A 7,446-nucleotide genomic window follows, 5' to 3' on the forward strand; every position below is an offset into this window, starting at 1 on the left:
TTAAACTCTATTTCTTTCTCTACTCCTCCTCTTTCATTTCTCAAGTTTTTTTCTATTTTATTTACTTTAACCTATTTCTTTTTCTACAATCCATTTGCAAACAAATCTACTCTTACATCCATTTGCAAACAAAGCTACTTGAGTATCCATTTGTTGCAAACAAAGCAAACAATTTTACAACGACACGCGAGAAGATTTATCTACTTCACTAAGCAACCTACATTGAAAAATCATTAACAATAATCCCTATTGCATCAATCCGTCAAATGAATGAGGTATGTATACTTCTTAATCTCCTATTGTTTCTATCTTTATGTAAGTGTGTGTGTGTGTGTGTGGAGTAGAATACAATAGGGAAAGAGGGGGGGGGGGAGGGGAGGGAGGTTTTGTGATTACCTTAAGTTGTAGATATGGTTGGCTGTTAGGTTGAGTGTCCTATGACGATCACGGTAAGCCCCCCTTCAAAGACTCCTTCACAAACGACCCAAAAATGTGTGTGTTTGAGAGAGAGAGAGAGAGAGAGATGGACAAGGGAGAGAGTGGTAGAGGTTGTGGGAGGTAGAGTAGGGAGGGTTGAGCCTGGTGCAGGTGCGATGACAGAGAAGAAGAGGGCAGAGTATACCACAAATACGCGGCATACTCCACCCTTCTTTTTTTTTTAGACGCCAATGATTACCGCGGATATTACTGTGCCTATTACCGCTTGCATTACCACACCTACTACCGCGTAACATCATTTTAAACGGATACAACCGTATCTAAGATAGCAGAGGGAGGGAGGGGGGGTTTTACAAACCATCCCACTCTACCCTTAGATAGACATAATGTCATATATAGTCTTTTGAAAATTTTATGATTCTTTTCTTTTGTTTAATATTTTCTATTGAATATTTTATACTAACATGTACTTAAATAATTACCATATGTTTATTTGTAGGACTTTTGAATGTTTTTTATATGCATGTTTTAATCCTTTTGTACCATTTATGACTAAAAATTAAACCATTTAGTATAAGTACTGATTGCACTTTACTTTTAAAAAAATTGTAGCACTCATTGCACTTCATTCTCTTTGAATTTTTAGTCATTTCTCTTTTTTTATTGAAATATGTAATTGACACTAATTTCTCTAATTAATTGTTTGTATTTTTGAATTATAATCTCTCTTTCGTGCATGTGCAGGATGACTGAGATGATCGTGGACCTCCAAACGGCCCTGAACGTGATCGGTGGCTCAAGGACAAACCCCCTTATCCTTGCGCCTAGTGAAAAAGGGCAATCCCTCACTTGAGGTGCATTGCTTTGAAGCACGTGGAGAACGAAGGGTTTTGGCATCCTCAAAAAAGCGCTCGAAGAGATGTGAGAGCCACTCACCCCATTGGTCTGTGTTCGGTGGTGGTGCGTTGGTGCGCAAGGCCGACCGACATAGATAAGAGCTATTGGACGAATTAAGCGTGACACATGGTGACCCTCCCACTAGCTCTACTTTGACAGCTCCTCCGTTGGCGTCTCAGTCACACTTTGTAATAGGAATGGACTATGAACTTTGAGAATAGCGGAATTAAGAGAATTAGAGTGAGCATTTTTGTGAGATCACTTTGAGAACATAGAGGGTGAACTTAATTGATGGTAGCAACATAAACATAGTACTTAATTAACTTGGCATGGACAATACTTTTGCAAGAGAGAGAATATTAGAGAACACGACAATAGTTGATGACCGGATTTACTTGGAATCAGTCCCCCCTCCAAAACAAGTTTGTATTATAGATTCTCCCATCAAGAGAGACTTGGTACAATACAATCTTTGTGTTCTGTGTGACCTTGGTGATGCTATGAAGATGGAAAGCTTCATGCATCACGAGCATAACATAAACTTTGCAAAAAGCATTAACTATCCAAGCCTCGGTCCCAAGGCCTCAAACACCTTCGAAGGTGGAGAGAGCAGGCGGGGAATGATGGTAGAGAAGAGGAAGAAGAATCATCCATAGGAGAAATAAATAGGTCCTCACTTATCATCACTCTTCTTGCTTAGCATAGCATAATGGCATAGTAATAAAGATGAAGAAGATGGCTAGCTTAAGCATTGAAGCATGTCTCTTGGTTGGATTTGCATTCCATAGACAAAAGTGTTGGTGTAGGCTCTCCACTTCTCGACAAGGTTGGAGAAGGAGATGGAGCTCTTGCACTTTGCACTTCACACAATGAGTGTGTGTGTGTGTGTGAGAGAGAGAGTATACCCCCTCTCATGCTTGGCCCACCTCTCTCTCTCTCTCTCTCTCTCTCTCTCTCTCTCTCTTATTTAATTTGGACATGTGTCCTCTTTTTCCTCTTTGAGAGAAAGAACTTAATTATTTATTTTTATGCATCTAAATTCTCATTGGACCCCTATCCAATAGGATTCAAGCACCACATATGAAGGATTTTGACATGTGTCTTTTATGCTTCTTATGTCATTTGGTTTGAATTGAACACTTCAAACACTTAGTCAATTAAGCATGGATACCGTTTATGAATCTTGAGAGTTTATCTTTGAATTGAACACTTCAAGAACCTTAGTCATTTAAGCATAAAAATCACCTCAAGTTTTGGGCAAGCTTCCCACAACCCTAGGGGATTCACTAAGTCTTACCGTATGGTATCACGTGAGTGTACAATAGGGGGGTTATAAAGGGGAGAAAAGGTGCATTTTACAAAGGATGGTCCCGTATATAGGGGTAAAAAAGGGAAATTTGGTGCACGCAGGTGACGTGTCCTTATTATAAGTGGTGAATCCCCCGGGCCCACAACCACTTTAAGCATCTTAGCACATCATGCTTGGGTAGGATTCCCACCTCAAGGTTAGCCCTATCTTGCCTAAGGTCAAAGGACTTTTTAACACTAACTTTTGAAGGTCTTTAATGAAGCTAACCCTAAGGTCTTTTAAGCTCCATTAGATGCACATTGCTCTTTGATAGACTACCTCCTTTTGGACCTCTATTGAGATGTAACCATCTCTCCTCTTGGTCCCTTGCTGAGATAAATCTAGAAGCACTTATTGCACATTGCTCTTTGGTAGACCGTCTCCTTTTGGACCCCTATTGAGATGCAACCATTTCTCCTTTTGGTCCCCGGTTGAGATAGGTCTAGAAGCGCATATCTATATTCTAACTCTTGTTCCCCTTTTATCTTCCCATATTAAATTATCATTTTAACATGAGAAAATCATTTGGTAAAGTTAGATATTATATTTTATGACGTTACCTCTCTCTTGAAATCGTAGTCGTCCTCGACTATGAGGTAGAGAAGGCTCTCATATGCTATGGCATGCCCTTCTTGAAGCAAGACTGCTCCAAGGCAATCACCACAAGCATCAGATTGGACCTCAAATGGCTTTGAGAGATCCGAAAGCATGAGGACTGGTTGAGAGGTAAGCTTCTCTTTGAGCTTGTCAAAAGCATTTTGCTCCTTAGCAGTACATGAATACTTAACGTTCTTCTTTGTTAAGTCATGTAATGGTCCTGCTATTTGAAAAAAAAAATCTATGAAACGTCTACAGTATGCACACATACCAATAAAGCATCTTAGCTCATGTAGATTCCTTAGATTAGGCCATGCTTTTGTTGTTATGAGCGCGTATAGAGCTCAAGAGGAGGCGCTCACAATGTACATGAACTTGGACTTGATGATAAGCTTAATATTGATTATAAGACTTAATACTTTATTAAGAGAGCTAGATACAAGACTTGGATTACATGACTTGAGTACAAGACAAGGCTTGATTGCAAGGACAAGACTTGAACATAAGAACTAGAAGAGGGATTTCCTCATAGGAGCCACACAACTGGTGTTGGCAAGAATGAGGGGCTTGTGGCCCAAGACCCCTATTTATACTAGTACTTGAGGAGGTTAGGACTTTCTAGGTTCTTCTTGAGGAGGTTAGAATCTTCTTGATCCTTCTAGTTCTTCTAAAAGATTTTGGATTCTTCTTCAACTTTCTAGAGTTTTCCAGAAACTTCAAGATCTTTCCGAAATCTTCTCCAAAACTTCTTAATCCTTCTAGAACCTTCTAGATCCTTATTCAACTTTCTAGAGCTTTCTAGAAGCTTCTAGATTCTTCCGGAATCTTCTCCATGCTTCTAGAAACTTCTAGAATCTCCTTAATACTTTTAGAACTTCTAGAATCTTCTAGAGCCTTCTAGTGATGATGTAGGCGATGATATATGAGATGATGCAAGCAACGACTGACTCTTAAGCATCCATGACATTACCCCCTCCTCTACCGATGCATTCCACGAGGAGCAGTGGTGTTCCTTAAGTTGGGCTTCCATGGATGTTGTTGATGGAACTCTTGGACTTTGAGAGATGCATGTTGTAGATTGTGTGCTGGTTCCGAGGTTCGTTCACTAACATCATAGCCTTTCCAATGCACCAAGTACTGTAACCTGCCATGCGAAACTCGAGAATCTAGGACTTTCTCGACCTCATATTCGTCATGTCCTTGAATCTCAATCGGAGGAGGTGGTTGTAGGGCTCTTCCTAGGATCTTAGATGTGTGACAAGGTTCTAGGACTGAGACATGAAAGACCGGATGGATTTTCATGGATGAGGGCAATCGGAGTTGATAGGTGACTGGATTGACTTGACGGATAGTTTTAAACGGGCCAAGCCTTCGATAATCAAGCTTTTGATAGGGACGAGATGAACGCAGATCACATCGGAGGAGCCACACTTTATCCCCTTCTTTGTATTTTGGATGCTGCATGCGATGGAGATCTGCACTTTCCTTATACTTGGATTGAGCTTCTTTGATATGAATTGTAAGTTCTTTGTGAATTGTAGATGATTTTTGTGTAAGATGAATAACAGCTGGATTATTGACTTGATAGTGTCTGTGGATATCCTGTTTGGGATGTTGACCATAATTAGCAAAGAATGGAGTGTGATGGGTGGAGGCATGAAAACTATTATTATAGGAGAATTTTGCTAGCGGTATGAGCTCGACCCAATTATCCCGGTGATAATTGATAGTACAGCGGAGATACTGTTCCAAAACTTGATTTACTCTCTCTGTTTGTCCATCACTTTGTGGGTGATTGGCTGAGGAGAGGTTGATTTGTACTCCGAGTATCTTGAATAAGCTTTTCCAAAATCTAGAGATGAATTGTGGGCCGCGATCAGAGACTATGTCATCCAATAATCCATGATAACGATAGATATGTTGTAGAAACAGTTTGGCCGTACCGTCGCCGGTGATGGTTTTAGTGGTTGGAATGAAGTGTGCCATTTTTGTAAACCAATCCACGACTACTAGGATGGAGTCAAATCCTTGTGACAAGGGTAGCTCTACAATGAAATCCATGGAGATGGATGACCATGGTTTGGTTGGAATGGGCAAGGGATGGAGTAATCCACGAGGAAGATGACGAGGGGCCTTTGATCTATTGCAAGTGTCACAAGTGCCTACATGCTCCTTGACAAGCTTCCACATTTAAGGCCACCAAAAGTCACAAGAGAGAAGTTCAATTGTCTTATTAACCCCAAAATGCCATGCTGGATGGAAGATCATGTCATTGCTGAAGTACCTCCAAGCGTGTTGGTCGTGGCGGAATATAGAGAAGACCCTTATAGTAAATTAGTCCATCAATTTCTTGAAAGTCCTCGTTAACCTCTTGTCCTTGTAGTTGTTGTCTAATATTCTGAGCAAGTGTGTCTTTGGCAATTTGCATCTTCACCTTAGAAAGAAAAGTAGAATCTTCAGGAGCTTGGCTCAGGGTGGCGTTTAGCTTAAGCTGCTCAGGTTTCAAAATCACTGACTCTTGTTGATCAAATGCTGCGTCGCCTTCTCTATGTGCAAGGTAGGATCTTCTTGATAAGGCATCTGGCTTAGCTTGTTGATGGCCAGGTCTATAAGAGATAAGAAAATCAAACCTTGATAGGATACCACTCCACCTGGCTTGGCGACGATTCAAGACGCGGGATGTCATGAAGTATTCCAAATTCTTGCGATCTGTATAGACAATGATCTTATGAGGAGCTCCTTCAAGTAGGTGCCGCCAAGTGTCGAAGGAGTCGATGGTTGCTAAGAGCTCTTTGTCATGGATTTCATAATTGATTTTTGCAGCTGAGAACTTGCGGGAATGAAAAGCCATTGGATGTACTCGACCATCCTCTCCTACTTGGGATAGAATAGCGCCAAGGGCAAAATCTGAAGCATCTGTTTCTAGGATGAAAGGCTTTGTAGGATCTGCGTGAATTAGAATGGGTGCGGTCGTGAAAGCTTGCTTGAGAGTCTGAAATGCTTTCGCGGCCTCTGAGTCCCAGACAAACTTATTATGGCCTGTCAACCTTGTGAGTGCTGTAACCACCTTGGAGTATCCCTGTATAAAGATACAATAAAAATTTGCAAATCTGAGGAAACATTGAACATCTCTTACCAAGGTGGGTGTCTCCCAATCAAGGATGGTTTGAACCTTCTTTGGATACATGGAGATTCCCTTTTCAAAAATTACATAACCAAGAAATTCCACCTTAGATTGATGAAAAGAGCACTTCTCCAACTTTGCATATAACCCTGATGCATGAAGCTTTTCAAGCACTAATCGTACATGGTACTCATACTCTTCTTGATCCTTGGAAAATATCAAGATATCATCCAAATATATTACCACAAAATAATCCAAATACTCCCGAAAGATATCGTTCATTAAATGTTGAAAAACAGTTGGGGCATTTGTGAGACCAAATGGCATGACGGTATATTCAAAGTGGCCATACCTTGTTCGAAAGGTTGTCTTCCATTCATCACCTTCTTTGATTCTGACTAGGTTGTAAGCACCACGAAGATCTATTTTTGTAAATATTGTTGCCTTGCCAAGGCGCTCAAGAAGCTCCGGGATCAAGGGAAGGGGATAGCGATTCTTGACGGTGATCTTGTTTAGGCCCCTATAATCCACGCACATCCGGAGAGTTCCGTCCTTCTTTTTTACAAAGAGTATTGGAGCTCCTGCTGGGGACTTTGAATGCCGTATGAACCCCTTAGCAAGATTCTCATCAATATTTTTCCGTAATTCTACCAATTCATCTTGAGATAGCTTGTATATTGGGCCAAAAGGGGGTTGGGTTCCCTCCTGAAGCTCTATAGCACAATCATAGGGTCGATGCTCCGGTAAGAGGTCTGCATTCTTCTTCTCAAAAACATCATTGTAATCTTGATATTGACATGGCAATATCTCCATGATTTTTGTTTTCGACGTGTCGGTTGGTGTTACAAATATTAGGAAAGTTGGATACTTTTTGGTTGCACGCATGAAGACCTTGGCTCCAAGATATATAGGCCTATTATGCCTTCCCTTCTTCTTTTGGACTTTTCGTGGTTCAATTCTCCGAGCGCTCCAATCGATGTCAGGATTATGTAATTCAAGCTACGGTAGCCCAATAACAATTGGACTGCTTGGGCTTTGTATA

This window comes from Adiantum capillus-veneris, chromosome 13 (assembly GCF_014529385.1).
Source record: "Adiantum capillus-veneris isolate H3 chromosome 13, ASM1452938v2, whole genome shotgun sequence".
Taxonomy (NCBI): Eukaryota; Viridiplantae; Streptophyta; class Polypodiopsida; order Polypodiales; family Pteridaceae; genus Adiantum; species Adiantum capillus-veneris.